The sequence below is a fragment of the Ambystoma mexicanum genome (genome assembly GCF_040938575.1).
Source record: "Ambystoma mexicanum isolate Mex_15411 chromosome 12 unlocalized genomic scaffold, UKY_AmexF1_1 Mex_chr12_unloc.1, whole genome shotgun sequence".
Lineage (NCBI taxonomy): Eukaryota > Metazoa > Chordata > Amphibia > Caudata > Ambystomatidae > Ambystoma > Ambystoma mexicanum.
In genome coordinates this window covers 4482179-4507338 of record NW_027182322.1, presented here as the reverse complement: position 1 = coordinate 4507338, position 25160 = coordinate 4482179, and the positions used below count along the sequence as shown (strand labels likewise).

Genomic DNA, 25160 nt, shown 5'->3' with positions numbered 1-25160 from the left:
TCAAGTCAGAATCCAAATGAAAGTCATCAAAGTGGAGCAAATTAGAAATAATATAGTTACACAAACCTGGCAATGGTGCGGCAGCCAGGGCCGATAATGGCCCGCCAGCCTGAGAGCAGGAAAGTGTGAGAGCAGTGATGGTCTTGTGAGAGTTTACAGCTGTTATTGACCCTGTCCCCTTCCATTGCAGAGTTTTCTCCCTATAAGAAGTGCAGAGGCTCCCTCCGGGGTGCTAATAGTACATTTATTTTTTTGCGCAGGAGAAGTGCTCTTCACCAATTGCACATGCCAAATCACCCGAAGGCCACCACCATAAAATTCAGGCATTCATGTTCATGCGTCCTCCATGTTATGTCCTTATAAAGGGATGCATGTTCATGATGACTCCATGTCACACATGCATACAAGGATGCATGTTCATGCCGCCTCGTTCTCTTGGCTTCATACAGGGATTTTATCTCCTCCCTGTCTCACCCTCATGCAGGGATGCATGACCAATGCTCCTTCCCTTCTCGCCCGCATACATGGATGCACGTTCATGTCTCCTCGTTCTCTCGGCTTCATACGGGGATTTTATCTCCTCCCTGTCTCACCCTCAGGAAGGGATGCATGACCAATGCTCCTTTCCGTCTCGCCCGCATACATGGATGCACGTTCACGCCTCCTCCTTCTCTCAGCTTCATACAGGGATCATATCTCCTCCCTGTCTCACCCTCATGCAGGGATGCATGGCCAATGCTCCTTCCCTTCTCGCCCGCATACATGGATGCACGTTCATGTCTCCTCGTTCTCTCGGCTTCATACGGGGATTATATCTCCTCCCTGTCTCACCCTCAGGAAGGGATGCATGACCAATGCTCCTTCCCGTCTCGCCTGCATACATGGATGCACGTTCACGCCTCCTCCTTCTCTCGGCTTCATACGGGGATCATATCTCCTCCCTGTCTCACCCTCATGCAGGGATGCATGACCAATGCTGCTTCCTGTCTCGCCCGCATACATGGATGCACGTTCACGCCTCCTCCTTCTCTCGGCTTCATACAGGGATCATATCTCCTCCCTGTCTCACCCTCATGCAGGGATGCATGACCAATGCTCCTTCCCTTCTCGCCCGCATACATGGATGCACGTTCATGCCTCCTCCTTCTCTCGGCTTCATACGGGGATCATATCTCCTCCCTGTCCCACCCTCATGCAGGGATGCATGACCAATGCTCCTTCCTGTCTCGCCCGCATACATGGATGCACGTTCACGCCTCCTCCTTCTCTCGGCTTCATACGGGGATCATATCTCCTCCCTGTCTCACCCTTATGCAGGGATGCATGACCAATGCTCCTTCCCTTCTCGCCTGCATACATGGATGCACGTTCACGCCTCCTCCTTCTCTCGGCTTCATACGGGGATCATATCTCCTCCCTGTCTCACCCTCATGCAGGGATGCATGACCAATGCTCCTTCCTGTCTCGCCCGCATACATGGATGCACGTTCACGCCTCCTCCTTCTCTCGGCTTCATACGGGGATCATATCTCCTCCCTGTCTCACCCTCATGCAGGGATGCATGACCAATGCTCCTTCCCTTCTCGCCTGCATACATGGATGCACGTTCACGCCTCCTCCTTCTCTCGGCTTCATACGGGGATCATATCTCCTCAATGTCTCACCCTCACTTCCAACATGTGTAACTTCTTGTTCTCTTTGACGTCTGGGGCATGGGTGGCTACTGCACAGCTCTAGATGTCGCCCACCTGCAAGGTGCTATGGAAAGCACTTTTCCACATTGGACGTGCTATATTAACCCCCTCTCCCCAAATACAATAAAAATAAAGAAATATATGTGCTTCCATAATGTCTACCTTCTAATGTTTCATATGTGTAAGCACATTGTCCTCCTCCTGACCACATTCTAAAACTATGTGCAAATTGTTCCTTCCATAAACTGTCACTTCCTTGGCCCTTTATTTATAATGGCTGTTATACTGTCTCTCTTTCCGCCACAGTATAAAAAAGCCTAGCACACCTCATGATTGGACTAAGAAATTCCTGTCATTTAGTTGGAAATGATTTTCCCATTATCCCCAAAAACTCCTCACTGTGTCTAAGAACGCTTTTTTTCACAGGACAATACAGATCAGATTGACTTGAAAGGTCCTTTCACGCGACTACAGAATGCCTCTCATTCCACTAAAAGATACGCCAGTGCCTACAATAGCCTAGGACTAGACTATGAGTCCCAATGTAGAAAGACCACAAGTCCACAGATATGCCTGTTTATTTAAACATCTGTATTATCATCAGCGTGTGACTGTAAAGGCGGGACCTCGCGCTCTCTGTAACACGCTCCATTGGCAACATCAGTTAAATGTCGTTGGTTCAATCCCTCGCGGATGTTGTTTTTATTCCCATTTGTAACTGGGAAATACTGTCGCTGCAATACATATGTCTTAATCAAGCTAGTGGTTATTGACGTAAATGGCAGTGTTATAATGTTTCATGTACTGCAAATGTCACCACATAATGCGCTCTTAATTAGATTTGGTTGAAATACATTACAGTCACCCGATGAAAAAGTGTGCAAAGAGCATTAAAGAAACAAAAGGTTCATAACAGTAACAGGACATATCGAATTGTTTCAGTCCTCCACAGAGATTGCCAATGTATTAATGGAAATTCTAAAATATCTGCCCAACTGCCGTGACATTGCCTCACCGCAATGCCGTGACTCGGATTCGAACCGAGGTTGCTGCGGCCACAACGCAGAGTACTAACCACTATACGATCACGGCGAGCTACTTGGGCTGCTACAATGTGACGTTCCACCTCTATCATAAGCTGTACTCCATCTGTGATGTCATGACTCATGTTTGAATTAAAGGTTGGTTGTGATGTTATCCATGAGAATAGGTGGACACCTGATCCCCAGTCACTTATTTAAGATCTCAATAATCAAGTCAGAATCCAAATGAAAGTCATCAAAGTGGAGCCAATTAGAAATAATATAGTTACACAAACCTGGCAATGGTGCGGCAGCCAGGGCCGATAATGGCCCGCCAGCCTGAGAGCAGGAAAGTGTGAGAGCAGTGATGGTCTTGTGAGAGTTTACAGCTGTTATTGACCCTGTCCCCTTCCATTGCAGAGTTTTCTCCCTATAAGAAGTGCAGAGGCTCCCTCCGGGGTGCTAATAGTACATTTATTTTTTTGCGCAGGAGAAGTGCTCTTCACCAATTGCACGTGCCAAATCACCCAAAGGCCACCACCAAAAAATTCAGGCATTCATGTTCATGCGTCCTCCATGTTATGTCCTTATAAAGGGATGCATGTTCATGATGACTCCATGTCACACCTGCATACAAGGATGCATGTTCATGCCGCCTCGTTCTCTTGGCTTCATACAGGGATTTTATCTCCTCCCTGTCTCACCCTCATGCAGGGATGCATGACCAATGCTCCTTCCCTTCTCGCCCGCATACATGGATGCACGTTCATGTCTCCTCGTTCTCTCGGCTTCATACAGGGATTTTATCTCCTCCCTGTCTCACCCTCAGGAAGGGATGCATGACCAATGCTCCTTCCCGTCTCGCCCACATACATGGATGCACGTTCACGCCTCCTCCTTCTCTCGGCTTCATACGGGGATCATATCTCCTCCCTGTCTCACCCTCATGCAGGGATGCATGACCAATGCTCCTTCCTGTCTCGCCCGCATACATGGATGCACGTTCACGCCTCCTCCTTCTCTCGGCTTCATACGGGGATCATATCTCCTCCCTGTCTCACCCTCATGCAGGGATGCATGACCAATGCTCCTTCCCTTCTCGCCTGCATACATGGATGCACGTTCACGCCTCCTCCTTCTCACGGCTTCATACGGGGATCATATCTCCTCCCTGTCTCACCCTCATGCAGGGAGGCATGACCAATGCTCCTTCCTGTCTCGCCCGCATACATGGATGCACGTTCACGCCTCCTCCTTCTCTCGGCTTCATACGGGGATGATATCTCCTCCCTGTCTCACCCTCATGCAGGGATGCATGACCAATGCTCCTTCCCTTCTCGCCTGCATACATGGATGCACGTTCACGCCTCCTCCTTCTCTCGGCTTCATACGGGGATCATATCTCCTCAATGTCTCACCCTCACTTCCAACATGTGTAACTTCTTGTTCTCTTTCACGTCTGGGGCATAGGTGGCTACTGCACAGCTCTAGATGTCGCCCACCTGCAAGGTGCTATGGAAAGCACTTTTTCACATTGGACGTGCTATATTAACCCCCTCTCCCCAAATACAATAAAAATAAAGAAATATATGTGCTTCCATAATGTCTACCTTCTAATGTTTCATATGTGTAAGCACATTGTCCTCCTCCTGACCACATTCTAAAACTATGTGCAAATTGTTCCTTCCATAAACTGTCACTTCCTTGGCCCTTTATTTATAATGACTGTTATACTGTCTCTCTTTCCGCCACAGTATAAAAAAGCCTAGCACACCTCATGATTGGACTAAGAAATTCCTGTCATTTAGTTGGAAATGATTTTCCCATTATCCCCAAAAACTCCTCACTGTGTCTAAGAACGCTTTTTTTCACAGGACAATACAGATCAGATTGACTTGAAAGGTCCTTTCACGCGACTACAGAATGCCTCTCATTCCACTAAAAGATACGCCAGTGCCTACAATAGCCTAGGACTAGACTATGAGTCCCAATGTAGAAAGACCACAAGTCCACAGATATGCCTGTTTATTTAAACATCTGTATTATCATCAGCGTGTGACTGTAAAGGCGGGACCTCGCGCTCTCTGTAACGCGCTCCATTGGCAACATCAGTTAAATGTCGTTGGTTCAATCCCTCGCGGATGTTGTTTTTATTCCCATTTGTAACTGGGAAATACTGTCGCTGCAATACATATGTCTTAATCAAGCTAGTGGTTATTGACGTAAATGGCAGTGTTATAATGTTTCATGTACTGCAAATGTCACCACATAATGCGCTCTTAATTAGATTTGGTTGAAATACATTACAGTCACCCGATGAAAAAGTGTGCAAAGAGCATTAAAGAAACAAAAGGTCCATAACAGTAACAGGACATATCGAATTGTTTCAGTCCTCCACAGAGATTGCCAATGTATTAATGGAAATTCTAAAATATCTGCCCAACTGCCGTGACATTGCCTCACTGCAATGCCGTGACTCGGATTCGAACCGAGGTTGCTGCGGCCACAACGCAGAGTACTAACCACTATATGATCACGGCGAGCTACTTGGGCTGCTACAATGTGACGTTCCACCTCTATCATAAGCTGTACTCCATCTGTGATGTCATGACTCATGTTTGAATTAAAGGTTGGTTGTGATGTTATCCATGAGAATAAGTGGACACCTGATCCCCAGTCACTTATTTAAGATCTCAATAATCAAGTCAGAATCCAAATGAAAGTCATCAAAGTGGAGCCAATTAGAAATAATATAGTTACACAAACCTGGCAATGGTGCGGCAGCCAGGGCCGATAATGGCCCGCCAGCCTGAGAGCAGGAAAGTGTGAGAGCAGTGATGGTCTTGTGAGAGTTTACAGCTGTTATTGACCCTGTCCCCTTCCATTGCAGAGATTTCTCCCTATAAGAAGTGCAGAGGCTCCCTCCGGGGTGCTAATAGTACATTTATTTTTTTGTGCAGGAGAAGTGCTCTTCACCAATTGCACGTGCCAAATCACCCGAAGGCCACCACCATAAAATTCAGGCATTCATGTTCATGCGTCCTTCATGTTATGTCCTTATTAAGGGATGCATGTTCATGATGACTCCATGTCACACCTGCATACATGGATGCATGTTCATGCCGCCTCGTTCTATTGGCTTCATACAGGGATTTTATCTCCTCCCTGTCTCACCCTCATGCAGGGATGCATGACCAATGCTCCTTCCCTTCTCGCCCGCATGTTATGTCCTTATTAAGGGATGCATGTTCATGATGACTCCATGTCACACCTGCATACATGGATGCATGTTCATGCCGCCTCGTTCTATTGGCTTCATACAGGGATTTTATCTCCTCCCTGTCTCACCCTCATGCAGGGATGCATGACCAATGCTCCTTCCCTTCTCGCCCGCATACATGGATGCACGTTCATGTCTCCTCGTTCTCTCGGCTTCATACGGGGATTTTATCTCCTCCCTGTCTCACCCTCAGGAAGGGATGCATGACCAATGCTCCTTCCCGTCTCGCCTGCATACATGGATGCACGTTCACGCCTCCTCCTTCTCTCGGCTTCATACGGGGATCATATCTCCTCCCTGTCTCACCCTCATGCAGGGATGCATGACCAATGCTCCTTCCTGTCTCGCCCGCATACATGGATGCATGTTCACGCCTCCTCCTTCTCTCGGCTTCATACAGGGATCATATCTCCTCCCTGTCTCACCCTCATGCAGGGATGCATGACCAATGCTCCTTCCCTTCTCGCCTGCATACATGGATGCACGTTCACGCCTCCTCCTTCTCTCGGCTTCATACGGGGATCATATCTCCTTCCTGTCTCACCCTCATGCAGGGATGCATGACCAATGCTCCTTCCTGTCTCGCCTGCATACATGGATGCACGTTCACGCCTCCTCCTTCTCTCGGCTTCATACGGGGATCATATCTCCTCAATGTCTCACCCTCACTTCCAACATGTGTAACTTCTTGTTCTCTTTCACGTCTGGGGCATGGGTGGCTACTGCACAGCTCTAGATGTCGCCCACCTGCAAGGTGCTATGGAAAGCACTTTTCCACATTGGACGTGCTATATTAACCCCCTCTCCCCAAATACAATAAAAATAAAGAAATATATGTGCTTCCATAATGTCTACCTTCTAATGTTTCATATGTGTAAGCACATTGTCCTCCTCCTGACCACATTCTAAAACTATGTGCAAATTGTTCCTTCCATAAACTGTCACTTCCTTGGCCCTTTATTTATAATGACTGTTATACTGTCTCTCTTTCCGCCACAGTATAAAAAAGCCTAGCACACCTCATGATTGGACTAAGAAATTCCAGTCATTTAGTTGGAAATGATTTTCCCATTATCCCCAAAAACTCCTCACTGTGTCTAAGAACGCTTTTTTCACAGGACAATACAGATCAGATTGACTTGAAAGGTCCTTTCACGCGACTACAGAATGCCTCTCATTCCACTAAAAGATACGCCAGTGCCTACTAATAGCCTAGGACTAGACTATGAGTCCCAATGTAGAAAGACCACAAGTCCACAGATATGCCTGTTTATTTAAACATCTGTATTATCATCAGCGTGTGACTGTAAAGGCGGGACCTCGCGCTCTCTGTAACGCGCTCCATTGGCAACATCAGTTAAATGTCGTTGGTTCAATCCCTCGCGGATGTTGTTTTTATTCCCATTTGTAACTGGGAAATACTGTCGCTGCAATACATATGTCTTAATCAAGCTAGTGGTTATTGACGTAAATGGCAGTGTTATAATGTTTCATGTACTGCAAATGTCACCACATAATGCGCTCTTAATTAGATTTGGTTGAAATACATTACAGTCACCCGATGAAAAAGTGTGCAAAGAGCATTAAAGAAACAAAAGGTTCATAACAGTAACAGGACATATCGAATTGTTTCAGTCCTCCACAGAGATTGCCAATGTATTAATGGAAATTCTAAAATATCTGCCCAACTGCCGTGACATTGCCTCACCGCAATGCCGTGACTCGGATTCAAACCGAGGTTGCTGCGGCCACAACGCAGAGTACTAACCACTATACGATCACGGCGAGCTACTTGGGCTGCTACAATGTGACGTTCCACCTCTATCATAAGCTGTACTCCATCTGTGATGTCATGACTCATGTTTGAATTAAAGGTTGGTTGTGATGTTATCCATGAGAATAAGTGGACACCTGATCCCCAGTCACTTATTTAAGATCTCAATAATCATGTCAGAATCCAAATGAAAGTCATCAAAGTGGAGCCAATTAGAAATAATATAGTTACACAAACCTGACAATGGTGCGGCAGCCAGGGCCGATAATGGCCCGCCAGCCTGAGAGCAGGAAAGTGTGAGAGCAGTGATGGTCTTATGAGAGTTTACAGCTGTTATTGACCCTGTCCCCTTCCATTGCAGAGTTTTCTCCCTGTAAGAAGTGCAGAGGCTCCCTCCGGGGTGCTAATAGTAAATTTATTTTTTTGCGCAGGAGAAGTGCTCTTCACCAATTGCACGTGCCAAATCACCCGAAGGCCACCACCATAAAATTCAGGCATTCATGTTCATGCGTCCTCCATGTTATGTCCTTATAAAGGGATGCATGTTCATGATGACTCCATGTCACACCTGCATACAAGGATGCATGTTCATGCCGCCTCATTCTCTTGGCTTCATACAGGGATTTTATCTCCTCCCTGTCTCACCCTCATGCAGGGATGCATGACCAATGCTCCTTACCTTCTCGCCCGCATACATGGATGCACGTTCATGTCTCCTCGTTCTCTCTGCTTCATATGGGGATTTTATCTCCTCCTTGTCTCACCCTCAGGAAGGGATGCATGACCAATGCTCCTTCCCGTCTCGCCCGCATACATGGATGCACGTTCATGCCTCCTCCTTCTCTCGGCTTCATACAGGGATCATATCTCCTCCCTGTCTCACCCTCATGCAGGGATGCATGACCAATGCTCCTTCCTGTCTCGCCCGCATACATGGATGCACGTTCACGCCTCCTCCTTCTCTCGGCTTCATACGGGGATCATATCTCCTCCCTGTCTCACCCTCATGCAGGGATGCATGACCAATGCTCCTTCCCTTCTCGCCTGCATACATGGATGCACGTTCACGCCTCCTCCTTCTCTCGGCTTCATACGGGGATCATATCTCCTCCCTTTCTCACCCTCATGCAGGGATGCATGACCAACGCTCCTTCCTGTCTCGCCCGCATACATGGATGCACGTTCACGCCTCCTCCTTCTCTCGGCTTCATACGGGGATCATATCTCCTCCCTGTCTCACCCTCATGCAGGGATGCATGACCAATGCTCCTTCCCTTCTCGCCTGCATACATGGATGCACGTTCACGCCTCCTCCTTCTCTCGGCTTCATACGGGGATCATATCTCCTCAATGTCTCACCCTCACTTCCAACATGTGTAACTTCTTGTTCTCTTTGACGTCTGGGGCATGGGTGGCTACTGCACAGCTCTAGGTGTCGCCCACCTGCAAGGTGTTATGGAAAGCACTTTTCCACATTGGACGTGCTATATTAACCCCCTCTCCCCAAATACAATAAAAATAAAGAAATATATGTGCTTCCATAATGTCTACCTTCTAATGTTTCATATGTGTAAGCACATTGCCCTCCTCCTGACCACATTCTAAAACTATGTGCAAATTGTTCCTTCCATAAACTGTCACTTCCTTGGCCCTTTATTTATAATGACTGTTATACTCTCTCTCTTTCCGCCACAGTATAAAAAAGCCTAGCACACCTCATGATTGGACTAAGAAATTCCTGTCATTTAGTTGGAAATTATTTTCCCATTATCCCTAAAAACTCCTCACTGTGTCTAAGAACGCTTTTTTTCACAGGACAATACAGATCAGATTGACTTGAAAGGTCCTTTCACGCGACTACAGAATGCCTCTCATTCCACTAAAAGATACGCCAGTGCCTACAATAGCCTAGGACTAGACTATGAGTCCCAATGTAGAAAGACCACAAGTCCACAGATATGCCTGTTTATTTAAACATCTGTATTATCATCAGCGTGTGACTGTAAAGGCGGGACCTCGCGCTCTCTGTAACGCGCTCCATTGGCAACATCAGTTAAATGTCGTTGGTTCAATCCCTTGCGGATGTTGTTTTTATTCCCATTTGTAACTGGGAAATACTGTCGCTGCAATACATATGTCTTAATCAAGCTAGTGGTTATTGACGTAAATGGCAGTGTTATAATGTTTCATGTACTGCAAATGTCACCACATAATGCGCTCTTAATTAGATTTGGTTGAAATACATTACAGTCACCCGATGAAAAAGTGTGCAAAGAGCATTAAAGAAACAAAAGGTTCATAACAGTAACAGGACATATCGAATTGTTTCAGTCCTCCACAGAGATTGCCAATGTATTAATGGAAATTCTAAAATATCTGCCCAACTGCCGTGACATTGCCTCACCGCAATGCCGTGTCTCGGATTCGAACCCAGGTTGCTGAGGCCACAACGCAGAGTACTAACCACTATACGATCACGGCGAGATATTTGGGCTGCTACAATGTGACACTTGGGCTGCTACAATGTGACGTTCCACCTCTATCATAAGCTGTACTCCATCTGTGATGTCATGACTCATGTTTGAATTAAAGGTTGGTTGTGATGTTATCCATGAGAATAAGTGGACACCTGATCCCCAGTCACTTATTTAAGATCTCAATAATCAAGTCAGAATCCAAATGAAAGTTATCAAAGTGGAGCCAATTAGAAATAATACAGTTACACAAACCTGGCAATGGTGCGGCAGCCAGGGCCGATAATGGCCCGCCAGCCTGAGAGCAGGAAAGTGTGAGAGCAGTGATGGTCTTGTGAGAGTTTACAGCTGTTATTGACCCTGTCCCCTTCCATTGCAGAGTTTTCTCCCTATAAGAAGTGCAGAGGCTCCCTCCGGGGTGCTAATAGTACATTTATTTTTTTGCGCAGGAGAAGTGCTCTTCACCAATTGCACGTGCCAAATCACCCGAAGGCCACCACCATAAAATTCAGGCATTCATGTTCATGCGTCCTCCATGTTATGTCCTTATAAAGGGATGCATGTTCATGATGACTCCATGTCACACCTGCATACAAGGATGCATGTTCATGCCGCCTCGTTCTCTTGGCTTCATACAGGGATTTTATCTCCTCCCTGTCTCACCCTCATGCAGGGATGCATGACCAATGCTCCTTCCCTTCTCGCCCGCATACATGGATGCACGTTCATGTCTCCTCGTTCTCTCGGCTTCATACGGGGATTTTATCTCCTCCCTGTCTCACCCTCAGGAAGGGATGCATGACCAATGCTCCTTCCCGTCTCGCCCGCATACATGGATGCACGTTCACGCCTCCTCCTTCTCTCGGCTTCATAGGGGGATCATATCTCCTCCCTGTCTCACCCTCATGCAGGGATGCATGACCAATGCTCCTTCCTGTCTCGCCCGCATACATGGATGCACGTTCACGCCTCCTCCTTCTCTCGGCTTCATACGGGGATCATATCTCCTCCCTGTCTCACCCTCATGCAGGGATGCATGACCAATGCTCCTTCCCTTCTCGCCTGCATACATGGATGCACGTTCACGCCTCCTCCTTCTCTCGGCTTCATACGGGGATCATATCTCCTCCTTGTCTCACCCTCATGCAGGGATGCATGACCAATGCTCCTTCCTGTCTCACCCGCATACATGGATGCATGTTCATGCCTCCTCCTTCTCTCGGCTTCATACGGGGATCATATCTCCTCCCTGTCTCACCCTCATGCAGGGATGCATGACCAATGCTCTTTCCCTTCTCGCCTGCATATATGGATGCACGTTCACGCCTCCTCCTTCTCTCGGCTTCATACGGGGATCATATCTCCTCAATGTCTCACCCTCACTTCCAACATGTGTAACTTCTTGTTCTCTTTGACGTCTGGGGCATGGGTGGCTACTGCACAGCTCTAGATGTCGCCCACCTGCAAGGTGCTATGGAAAGCACTTTTCCACATTGGACGTGCTATATTAACCCCCTCTCCCCAAATACAATAAAAATAAAGAAATATATGTGCTTCCATAATGTCTACCTTCTAATGTTTCATATGTGTAAGCACATTGTCCTCCTCCTGACCACATTCTAAAACTATGTGCAAATTGCTCCTTCCATAAACTGTCACTTCCTTGGCCCTTTATTTATAATGACTGTTATACTCTCTCTCTTTCCGCCACAGTATAAAAAAGCCTAGCACACCTCATGATTGGACTAAGAAATTCCTGTCATTTAGTTGGAAATGATTTTCCCATTATCCCCAAAAACTCCTCACTGTGTCTAAGAATGCTTTTTTTCACAGGACAATACAGATCAGATTGACTTGAAAGGTCCTTTCACGCGACTACAGAATGCCTCTCATTCCACTAAAAGATACGCCAGTGCCTACAATAGCCTAGGACTAGACTATGAGTCCCAATGTAGAAAGACCACAAGTCCACAGATATGCCTGTTTATTTAAACATCTGTATTATCATCAGCGTGTGACTGTAAAGGCGGGACCTCGCGCTCTCTGTAACGCGCTCCATTGGCAACATCAGTTAAATGTCGTTGGTTCAATCCCTCGCGGATGTTGTTTTTATTCCCATTTGTAACTGGGAAATACTGCCGCTGCAATACATATGTCTTAATCAAGCTAGTGGTTATTGACGTAAATGGCAGTGTTATAATGTTTCATGTACTGCAAATGTCACCACATAATGCGCTCTTAATTAGATTTGGTTGAAATACATTACAGTCACCCGATGAAAAAGTGTGCAAAGAGCATTAAAGAAACAAAAGGTTCATAACAGTAACAGGACATATCGAATTGTTTCAGTCCTCCACAGAGATTGCCAATGTATTAATGGAAATTCTAAAATATCTGCCCAACTGCTGTGACATTGCCTCACCGCAATGCCGTGACTCGGATTCGAACCGAGGTTGCTGCGGCCACAACGCAGAGTACTAATCACGGCGAGCTACTTGGGCTGCTACAATGTGACTTTCCACCTCTATCATAAGCTGTACTCCATCTGTGATGTCATGACTCTTTTTGAATTAAAGGTTGGTTGTGATGTTATCCATGAGAATAAGTGGACACCTGATCCCCAGTCACTTATTTAAGATCTCAATAATCAAGTCAGAATCCAAATGAAAGTCATCAAAGTGGAGCCAATTAGAAATAATATAGTTACACAAACCTGGCAATGGTGCGGCAGCCAGGGCCGATAATGGCCCGCCAGCCTGAGAGCAGGAAAGTGTGAGAGCAGTGATGGTCTTGTGAGAGTTTACAGCTGTTATTGACCCTGTCCCCTTTGATTGCAGAGTTTTCTCCCTATAAGAAGTGCAGAGGCTCCCTCCAGGGTGCTAATAGTACATTTATTTTTTGCGCAGGAGAAGTGCTCTTCACCAATTGCACGTGCCAAATCACCTGAAGGCCACCACCATAAAATTCAGGCATTCATGTTCATGCGTCCTCCATGTTATGTCCTTATAAAGGGATGCATGTTCATGATGACTCCATGTCACACCTGCATACAAGGATGCATGTTCATGCCGCCTCGTTCTCTTGGCTTCATACAGGGATTTTATCTCCTCCCTGTCTCACCCTCATGCAGGGATGCATGACCAATGCTCCTTCCCTTCTCGTCCGCATACATGGATGCACGTTCATGTCTTCTCGTTCTCTCGGCTTCATACGGGGATTTTATCTCCTCCCTGTCTCACCCTCAGGAAGGGATGCATGCCCAATGCTCCTTCCCGTCTCGCCCGCATACATGGATGCACGTTCACGCCTCCTCCTTCTCTCGGCTTCATACGGGGATCATATCTCCTCCCTGTCTCACCCTCATGCAGGGATGCATGACCAATGGTCCTTCCTGTCTCGCCCGCATACATGGATGCACGTTCACGCCTCCTCCTTCTCTCGGCTTCATACGGGGATCATATCTCCTCCCTGTCTCACCCTCATGCAGGGATGCATGACCAATGCTCCTTCCCTTCTCGCCTGCATACATGGATGCACGTTCACGCCTCCTCCTTCTCTCGGCTTCAAAAGGGGATCATATCTCCTCCCTGTCTCACCCTCATGCAGGGATGCATGACCAACGCTCCTTCCTGTCTCGCCCGCATACATGGATGCACGTTCACGCCTCCTCCTTCTCTCGGCTTCATACGGGGATCATATCTCCTCCCTGTCTCACCCTCATGCAGGGATGCATGACCAATGCTCCTTCCCTTCTCGCCTGCATACATGGATGCACGTTCACGCCTCCTCCTTCTCTCGGCTTCATACGGGGATCATATCTCCTCAATGTCTCACCCTCACTTCCAACATGTGTAACTTCTTGTTCTCTTTGACGTCTGGGGCATGGGTGGCTACTGCACAGCTCTAGATGTCGCCCACCTGCAAGGTGCTATGGAAAGCACTTTTCCACATTGGACGTGCTATATTAACCCCCTCTCCCCAAATACAATAAAAATAAAGAAATATATGTGCTTCCATAATGTCTACCTTCTAATGTTTCATATGTGTAAGCAATTGTCCTCCTCCTGACCACATTCTAAAACTATGTGCAAATTGTTCCTTCCATAAACTGTCACTTCCTTGGCCCTTTATTTATAATGACTGTTATACTGTCTCTCTTTCCGCCACAGTATAAAAAAGCCTAGCACACCTCATGATTGGACTAAGAAATTCCTGTCATTTAGTTGGAAATGATTTTCCCATTATCCCCAAAAACTCCTCACTGTGTCTAAGAACGCTTTTTTTCACAGGACAATACAGATCAGATTGACTTGAAAGGTCCTTTCACGCGACTACAGAATGCCTCTCATTCCACTAAAAGATACGCCAGTGCCTACACTAGCCTAGGACTAGACTATGAGTCCCAATGTAGAAAGACCACAAGTCCACAGATATGCCTGTTTATTTAAACATCTGTATTATCATCAGCGTGTGACTGTAAAGGCGGGACATCGCGCTCTCTGTAACGCGCTCCATTGGCAACATCAGTTAAATGTTGTTGGTTCAATCCCTCGCGGATGTTGTTTTTATTCCCGTTTGTAACTGGGAAATACTGTCGCTGCAATACATATGTCGTAATCAAGCTAGTGGTTATTGACGTAAATGGCAGTGTTATAATGTTTCATGTACTGCAAATGTCACCACATAATGCGCTCTTAATTAGATTTGGTTGAAATACATTACAGTCACCCGATGAAAAAGTGTGCAAAGAGCATTAAAGAAACAAAAGGTTCATAACAGTAACAGGACATATCGAATTGTTTCAGTCCTCCACAGAGATTGCCAATGTATTAATGGAAATTCTAAAATATCTGCCCAACTGCCGTGACATTGCCTCACCGCAATGCTGTGACTCGGATTCGAACCGAGGTTGCTGCGGCCACAACGAAGAGTACTAACCACTATACGATCACAGCGAGCTACTTGGGCTGCTACAATGTGACGTTCCACCTCTATCATAAGCTGTACTCCATCTGTGATGTCATGACTCATGTTTGAATTAAAGGTTGGTTGTGATGTTATCCATGAGAATAAGTGGACACCTAATCCCCAGTCACTTATTTAAGATCTCAATAATCAAGTCAGAATCCAAATGAAAGTCATCAAAGTGGAGCCAATTAGAAATAATACAGTTACACAAACCTGGCAATGGTGCGGCAGCCAGGGCCGATAATGGCCCGCCAGCCTGAGAGCAGGAAAGTGTGAGAGCAGTGATGGTCTTGTGAGAGTTTACAGCTGTTATTGACCCTGTCCCCTTCCATTGCAGAGTTTTCTCCCTATAAGAAGTGCAGAGGCTCCCTCCGGGGTGCTAATAGTACATTTATTTTTTTGCGCAGGAGAAGTGCTCTTCACCAATTGCACGTGCCAAATCACCCGAAGGCCACCACCATAAAATTCAGGCATTCATGTTCATGCGTCCTCCATCTTATGTCCTTATAAAGGGATGCATGTTCATGATGACTCCATGTCACACCTGCATACAAGGATGCATGTTCATGCCGCCTCGTTCTCTTGGCTTCATACAGGGATTTTATCTCCTCCCTGTCTCACCCTCATGCAGGGATGCATGACCAATGCTCCTTCCCTTCTCGCCTGCATACATGGATGCACGTTCATGTCTCCTCGTTCTCTCGGCTTCATACGGGGATTTTATCTCCTCCCTGTCTCACCCTCAGGAAGGGATGCATGACCAATGCTCCTTCCCGTCTCGCCTGCATACATGGATGCACGTTCACGCCTCCTCCTTCTCTCGGCTTCATACGGGGATCATATCTCCTCCCTGTCTCACCCTCATGCAGGGATGCATGACCAATGCTCCTTCCTGTCTCGCCCAGATACATGGATGCACGTTCACGCCTCCTCCTTCTCTCGGCTTCATACAGGGATCATATCTCCTCCCTGTCTCACCCTCATGCAGGGATGCATGACCAATGCTCCTTCCCTTCTCGCCTGCATACATGGATGCACGTTCACGCCTCCTCCTTCTCTCGGCTTCATACGGGGATCATATCTCCTCCCTGTCTCACCCTCATGCAGGGATGCATGACCAATGCTCCTTCCCTTCTCGCCTACATACATGGATGCACGTTCACGCCTCCTCCTTCTCTCGGCTTCATACGGGGATCATATCTCCTCAATGTCTCACCCTCACTTCCAACATGTGTAACTTCTTGTTCTCTTTGACGTCTGGGGCATGGGTGGCTACTGCACAGCTCTAGATGTCGCCCACCTGCAAGGTGCTATGGAAAGCACTTTTCCACATTGGACGTGCTATATTAACCCCCTCTCCCCAAATACAATAAAAATAAAGAAATATATGTGCTTCCATAATGTCTACCTTCTAATGTTTCATATGTGTAAGCACATTGTCCTCCTCCTGACCACATTCTAAAACTATGTGCAAATTGTTCCTTCCATAAACAGTCACTTCCTTGGCCCTTTATTTATAATGACTGTTATACTCTCTCTCTTTCCGCCACAGTATAAAAAAGCTTAGCACACCTCATGATTGGACTAAGAAATTCCTGTCATTTAGTTGGAAATGATTTTCCCATTATCCCCAAAAACTCCTCACTGTGTCTAAGAACGCTTTTTTTCACAGGACAATACAGATCAGATTGACTTGAAAGGTCCTTTCACGCGACTACAGAATGCCTCTCATTCCACTAAAAGATACGCCAGTGCCTACAATAGCCTAGGACTAGACTATGAGTCCCAATGTAGAAAGACCACAAGTCCACAGATATGCCTGTTTATTTAAACATCTGTATTATCATCAGCGTGTGACTGTAAAGGCGGGACCTCGCGCTCTCTGTAACGCGCTCCATTGGCAACATCAGTTAAATGTCGTTGGTTCAATCCCTCGCGGATGTTGTTTTTATTCCCATTTGTAACTGGGAAATACTGTCGCTGCAATACATATGTCTTAATCAAGCTAGTGGTTATTGACGTAAATGGCAGTGTTATAATGTTTCATGTACTGCAAATGTCACCACATAATGCGCTCTTAATTAGATTTGGTTGAAATACATTACAGTCACCCGATGAAAAAGTGTGCAAAGAGCATTAAAGAAACAAAAGGTTCATAACAGTAACAGGACATATCGAATTGTTTCAGTCCTCCACAGAGATTGCCAATGTATTAATGGAAATTCTAAAATATCTGCCCAACTGCCGTGACATTGCCTCACTGCAATGCCGTGACTCGGATTCGAACCGAGGTTGCTGCGGCCACAACGCAGAGTACTAACCACTATACTATCACGTCGAGCTACTTGGGCTGCTACAATGTGACGTTCCACCTCTATCATAAGCTGTACTCCATCTGTGATGTCATGACTCATGTTTGAATTAAAGGTTGGTTGTGATGTTATCCATGAGAATAAGTGGACACCTGATCCCCAGTCACTTATTTAAGATCTCAATAATCAAGTCAGAATCCAAATGAAAGTCATCAAAGTGGAGCCAATTAGAAATAATATAGTTACACAAACCTGGCAATGGTGCGGCAGCCAGGGCCGATAATGGCCCGCCAGCCTGAGAGCAGGAAAGTGTGAGAGCAGTGATGGTCTTGTGAGAGTTTACAGCTGTTATTGACCCTGTCCCCTTCCATTGCAGAGTTTTCTCCCTATAAGAAGTGCAGAGGCTCCCTCCGGGGTGCTAATAGTACATTTATTTTTTTGTGCAGGAGAAGTGCTCTTCACCAATTGCACGTGCCAAATCACCCGAAGGCCACCACCATAAAATTCAGGCATTCATGTTCATGCGTCCTCCATGTTATGTCCTTATAAAGGGATGCATGTTCATGATGACTCCATGTCACACCTGCATACATGGATGCATGTTCATGCCGCCTCGTTCTATTGGCTTCATACAGGGATTTTATCTCCTCCCTGTCTCACCCTCATGCAGGGATGCATGACCAATGCTCCTTCCCTTCTCGCCCGCATACATGGATGCACGTTCATGTCTCCTCGTTCTCTCGGCTTCATACGGGGATTTTATCTCCTCCCTGTCTCACCCTCAGGAAGGGATGCATGACCAATGCTCCTTCCCGTCTCGCCTGCATACATGGATGCACGTTCACGCCTCCTCCTTCTCTCGGCTTCATACGGGGATCATATCTCCTCCCTGTCTCACCCTCATGCAGGGATGCATGACCAATGCTCCTTCCTGTCTCGCCCGCATACATGGATGCATGTTCATGCCTCCTCCTTCTCTCGGCTTCATACAGGGATCATATCTCCTCCCTGTCTCACCCTCATGCAGGGATGCATGACCAATGCTCCTTCCCTTCTCGCCTGCATACATGGATGCACGTTCACGCCTCCTCCTTCTCTCGGCTTCATACGGGGATCATATCTCCTCCCTGTCTCACCCTCATGCAGGGATGCATGACCAATGCTCCTTCCTGTCTCGCCCGCATACATGGATGCACGTTCACGCCTCCTCCTTCTCTCGGCTTCATACGGGGATCATATCTCCTCCCTGTCTCACCCTCATGCAGGGATGCATGACCAATGCTCCTTCCCTTCTCGCCTGCATACATGGATGCACGTTCACGCCTCCTCCTTCTCTCGGCTTCATACGGGGATCATATCTCCTCAATGTCTCACCCTCACTTCCAACATGTGTAACTTCTTGTTCTCTTTCACGTCTGGGGTATGGGTGGCTACTGCACAGCTCTAGATGTCGCCCACCTGCAAGGTGCTATGGAAAGCACTTTTCCACATTGGACGTGCTATATTAACCCCCTCTCCCCAAATACAATAAAAATAAAGAAATATATGTGCTTCCATAATGTCTACCTTCTAATGTTTCATATGTGTAAGCACATTGTCCTCCTCCTGACCACATTCTAAAACTATGTGCAAATTGCTCCTTCCATAAACTGTCACTTCCTTGGCCCTTTATTTATAATGACTGTTATACTCTCTCTCTTTCCGCCACAGTATAAAAAAGCCTAGCACACCTCATGATTGGACTAAGAAATTCCTGTCATTTAGTTGGAAATGATTTTCCCATTATCCCCAAAAACTCCTCACTGTGTCTAAGAACGCTTTTTTTCACAGGACAATACAGATCAGATTGACTTGAAAGGTCCTTTCACGCGACTACAGAATGCCTCTCATTCCACTAAAAGATACGCCAGTGCCTACAATAGCCTAGGACTAGACTATGAGTCCCAATGTAGAAAGACCACAAGTCCACAGATATGCCTGTTTATTTAAACATCTGTATTATCATCAGCGTGTGACTGTAAAGGCGGGACCTCGCGCTCTCTGTAACGCGCTCCATTGGCAACATCAGTTAAATGTCGTTGGTTCAATCCCTCGCGGATGTTGTTTTTATTCCCATTTGTAACTGGGAAATACTGTCGCTGCAATACATATGTCTTAATCAAGCTAGTGGTTATTGACGTAAATGGCAGTGTTATAATGTTTCATGTACTGCAAATGTCACCACATAATGCGCTCTTAATTAGATTTGGTTGAAATACATTACAGTCACCCGATGAAAAAGTGTGCAAAGAGCATTAAAGAAACAAAAGGTTCATAACAGTAACAGGACATATCCAATTGTTTCAGTCCTCCACAGAGATTGCCAATGTATTAATGGAAATTCTAAAATATCTGCCCAACTGCCGTGACATTGCCTCACCACAATGCCGTGACTCGGATTCGAACCGAGGTTGCTGCGGCCACAACGCAGAGTACTAACCACTATACGATCACGGCAAGCTACTTGGGCTGCTACAATGTGACGTTCCACCTCTATCATAAGCTGTACTCCATCTGTGATGTCATGACTCATGTTTGAATTAAAGGTTGGTTGTGATGTTATCCATGAGAATAAGTGGACACCTGATCCCCAGTCACTTATTTAAGATCTCAATAATCATGTTAGAATCCAAATGAAAGTCATCAAAGTGGAGCCAATTAGAAATAATATAGTTACACAAACCTGACAATGGTGCGGCAGCCAGGGCCGATAATGGCCCGCCAGCCTGAGAGCAGGAAAGTGTGAGAGCAGTGATGGTCTTATGAGAGTTTACAGCTGTTATTGACCCTGTCCCCTTCCATTGCAGAGTTTTCTCCCTATAAGAAGTGCAGAGGCTCCCTCCGGGGTGCTAATAGTAAATTTATTTTTTTGCGCAGGAGAAGTGCTCTTCACCAATTGCACGTGCCAAATCACCCGAAGGCCACCACCATAAAATTCAGGCATTCATGTTCATGCGTCCTCCATGTTATGTCCTTATAAAGGGATGCATGTTCATGATGACTCCATGTCACACCTGCATACAAGGATGCATGTTCATGCCGCCTCATTCTCTTGGCTTCATACAGGGATTTTATCTCCTCCCTGTCTCACCCTCATGCAGGGATGCATGACCAATGCTCCTTACCTTCTCGCCCGCATACATGGATGCACGTTCATGTCTCCTCGTTCTCTCTGCTTCATATGGGGATTTTATCTCCTCCTTGTCTCACCCTCAGGAAGGGATGCATGACCAATGCTCCTTCCCGTCTCGCCCGCATACATGGATGCACGTTCATGCCTCCTCCTTCTCTCGGCTTCATACAGGGATCATATCTCCTCCCTGTCTCACCCTCATGCAGGGATGCATGACCAATGCTCCTTCCTGTCTTGCCCGCATACATGGATGCACGTTCACGCCTCCTCCTTCTCTCGGCTTCATACGGGGATCATATCTCCTCAATGTCTCACCCTCACTTCCAACATGTGTAACTTCTTGTTCTCTTTGACGTCTGGGGCATGGGTGGCTACTGCACAGCTCTAGATGTCGCCCACGTGCAAGGTGTTATGGAAAGCACTTTTCCACATTGGACGTGCTATATTAACCCCCTCTCCCCAAATACAATAAAAATAAAGAAATATATGTGCTTCCATAATGTCTACCTTCTAATGTTTCATATGTGTAAGCACATTGCCCTCCTCCTGACCACATTCTAAAACTATGTGCAAATTGTTCCTTCCATAAACTGTCACTTCCTTGGCCCTTTATTTATAATGACTGTTATACTCTCTCTCTTTCCGCCACAGTATAAAAAAGCCTAGCACACCTCATGATTGGACTAAGAAATTCCTGTCATTTAGTTGGAAATTATTTTCCCATTATCCCCAAAAACTCCTCACTGTGTCTAAGAACGCTTTTTTTCACAGGACAATACAGATCAGATTGACTTGAAAGGTCCTTTCACGCGACTACAGAATGCCTCTCATTCCACTAAAAGATACGCCAGTGCCTACAATAGCCTAGGACTAGACTATGAGTCCCAATGTAGAAAGACCACAAGTCCACAGATATGCCTGTTTATTTAAACATCTGTATTATCATCAGCGTGTGACTGTAAAGGCGGGACCTCGCGCTCTCTGTAACGCGCTCCATTGGCAACATCAGTTAAATGTCGTTGGTTCAATCCCTCGCGGATGTTGTTTTTATTCCCATTTGTAACTGGGAAATACTGTCGCTGCAATACATATGTCTTAATCAAGCTAGTGGTTATTGACGTAAATGGCAGTGTTATAATGTTTCATGTACTGCAAATGTCACCACATAATGCGCTCTTAATTAGATTTGGTTGAAATACATTACAGTCACCTGATGAAAAAGTGTGCAGAGAGCATTAAAGAAACAAAAGGTTCATAACAGTAACAGGACATATCGAATTGTTTCAGTCCTCCACAGAGATTGCCAATGTATTAATGGAAATTCTAAAATATCTGCCCAACTGCCGTGACATTGCCTCACCGCAATGCCGTGTCTCGGATTCGAACCGAGGTTGCTGAGGCCACAACGCAGAGTACTAACCACTATACGATCACGGCGAGATATTTGGGCTGCTACAATGTGACGTTCCACCTCTATCATAAACTGTACTCCATCTGTGATGTCATGACTCATGTTTGAATTAAAGGTTGGTTGTGATGTTATCCATGAGAATAAGTGGACACCTGATCCCCAGTCACTTATTTAAGATCTCAATAATCAAGTCAGAATCCAAATGCAAGTCATCAAAGTGGAGCCAATTACAAATAATATAGTTACACAAATCTGGCAATGGTGCGGCAGCCAGGGCCGATAATGGCCCGCCAGCCTGAGAGCAGGAAAGTGTGAGAGCAGTGATGGTCTTGTGAGAGTTTACAGCTGTTATTGACCCTGTCCCCTTCCATTGCAGAGTTTTCTCCCTATAAGAAGTGCAGAGGCTCCCTCCGGGGCGCTAATAGTACATTTATTTTTTTGCACAGGAGAAGTGCTCTTCGCCAATTGCACGTGCCAAATCACCCGAAGGCCACCACCATAAAATTCAGGCATTCATGTTCATGCATCCTCCATGTTATGTCCTTATAAAGGGATGCATGTTCATGATGACTCCATGTCACACCTGCATACAAGGATGCATGTTCATGCCGCCTCGTTCTCTTGGCTTCATACAGGGATTTTATCTCCTCCCTGTCTCACCCTCATGCAGGGATGCATGACCAATGCTCCTTCCCTTCTCGCCCGCATACATGGATGCACGTTCATGTCTTCTCGTTCTCTCGGCTTCATACGGGGATTTTATCTCCTCCCTGTCTCACCCTCAGGAAGGGATGCATGCCCAATGCTCCTTCACGTCTCGCCCGCATACATGGATGCACGTTCACGCCTCCTCCTTCTCTCGGCTTCATACGGGGATCATATCTCCTCCCTGTCTCACCCTCATGCAGGGATGCATGACCAATGGTCCTTCCTGTCTCGCCCGCATACATGGATGCACGTTCACGCCTCCTCCTTCTCTCGGCTTCATACAGGGATCATATCTCCTCCCTGTCTCACCCTCATGCAGGGATGCATGACCAATGCTCCTTCCCTTCTCGCCTGCATACATGGATGCACGTTCACGCCTCCTCCTTCTCTCGGCTTCATACGGGGATCATATCTCCTCCCTGTCTCACCCTCATGCAGGGATGCATGACCAACGCTCCTTCCTGTCTCGCCCGCATACATGGATGCACGTTCACGCCTCCTCCTTCTCTCGGCTTCATACGGGGATCATATCTCCTCCCTGTCTCACCCTCATGCAGGGATGCATGACCAATGCTCCTTCCCTTCTCGCCTGCATACATGGATGCACGTTCACGCCTCCTCCTTCTCTCTGCTTCATACGGGGAACATATCTCCTCAATGTCTCACCCTCACTTCCAACATGTGTAACTTCTTGTTCTCTTTGACGTCTGGGGCATGGGTGGCTACTGCACAGCTCTAGATGTCGCCCACCTGCAAGGTGCTATGGAAAGCACTTTTCCACATTGGACGTGCTATATTAACCCCCTCTCCCCAAATACAATAAAAATAAAGAAATATATGTGCTTCCATAATGTCTACCTTCTAATGTTTCATATGTGTAAGCAATTGTACTCCTCCTGACCACATTCTAAAACTATGTGCAAATTGTTCCTTCCATAAACTGTCACTTCCTTGGCCCTTTATTTATAATGACTGTTATACTCTCTCTCTTTCCGCCACAGTATAAAAAAGCCTAGCACACTTCATGATTGGACTAAGAAATTCCTGTCATTTAGTTGGAAATGATTTTCCCATTATCCCCAAAAACTCCTCACTGTGTCTAAGAACGCTTTTTTTCACAGGACAATACAGATCAGATTGACTTGAAAGGTCCTTTCACGCGACTACAGAATGCCTCTCATTCCACTAAAAGATACGCCAGTGCCTACACTAGCCTAGGACTAGACTATGAGTCCCAATGTAGAAAGACCACAAGTCCACAGATATGCCTGTTTATTTAAACATCTGTATTATCATCAGCGTGTGACTGTAAAGGCGGGACATCGCGCTCTCTGTAACGCGCTCCATTGGCAACATCAGTTAAATGTTGTTGGTTCAATCCCTCGCGGATGTTGTTTTTATTCCCATTTGTAACTGGGAAATACTGTCGCTGCAATACATATGTCTTAATCAAGCTAGTGGTTATTGACGTAAATGGCAGTGTTATAATGTTTCATGTACTGCAAATGTCACCACATAATGCGCTCTTAATTAGATTTGGTTGAAATACATTACAGTCACCCGATGAAAAAGTGTGCAAAGAGCATTAAAGAAACAAAAGGTTCATAACAGTAACAGGACATATCGAATTGTTTCAGTCCTCCACAGAGATTGCCAATGTATTAATGGAAATTCTCAAATATCTGCCCAACTGCCGTAACATTGCCTCACCGCAATGCCGTGACTCGGATTCGAACCGAGGTTGCTGCGGCCACAACGCAGAGTACTAACCACTATACGATCACAGCGAGCTACTTGGGCTGCTACAATGTGACGTTCCACCTCTATCATAAGCTGTACTCCATCTGTGATGTCATGACATGTTTGAATTAAAGGTTGGTTGTGATGTTATCCATGAGAATAAGTGGACACCTGATCCCCAGTCACTTATTTAAGATCTCAATAATCAAGTCAGAATCCAAATGAAAGTCATCAAAGTGGAGCCAATTAGAAATAATACAGTTACACAAACCTGGCAATGGTGCGGCAGCCAGGGCCGATAATGGCCCGCCAGCCTGAGAGCAGGAAAGTGTGAGAGCAGTGATGGTCTTGTGAGAGTTTACAGCTGTTATTGACCCTGTCCCCTTCCATTGCAGAGTTTTCTCCCTATAAGAAGTGCAGAGGCTCCCTCCGGGGTGCTAATAGTACATTTATTTTTTTGCGCAGGAGAAGTGCTCTTCACCAATTGCATGTGCCAAATCACCCGAAGGCCACCACCATAAAATTCAGGCATTCATGTTCATGCGTCCTCCATGTTATGTCCTTATAAAGGGATGCATGTTCATGATGACTCCATGTCACACCTG

The 25160-nt window shown here is 46.3% G+C and overlaps 4 non-coding genes across 4 annotated transcripts; all 4 read right to left on the bottom strand.

The window, feature by feature from the left end:
- Window positions 1-2714: 2714 nt before the first annotated feature.
- Window positions 2715-2786, bottom strand: TRNAH-GUG (transfer RNA histidin (anticodon GUG)). The gene has a single exon. It is a non-coding gene; the product is annotated as a tRNA-His (tRNA).
- A 14692-nt stretch (window positions 2787-17478) lies between these two features.
- Window positions 17479-17550, bottom strand: TRNAH-GUG (transfer RNA histidin (anticodon GUG)). The gene has a single exon. It is a non-coding gene; the product is annotated as a tRNA-His (tRNA).
- Window positions 17551-19948: 2398 nt separating this feature from the next.
- Window positions 19949-20020, bottom strand: TRNAH-GUG (transfer RNA histidin (anticodon GUG)). The gene has a single exon. It is a non-coding gene; the product is annotated as a tRNA-His (tRNA).
- Window positions 20021-24530: 4510 nt separating this feature from the next.
- TRNAH-GUG (transfer RNA histidin (anticodon GUG)) lies at window positions 24531-24602 on the bottom strand. The gene has a single exon. It is a non-coding gene; the product is annotated as a tRNA-His (tRNA).
- Between the last annotated feature and the right edge of the window lie 558 nt (window positions 24603-25160).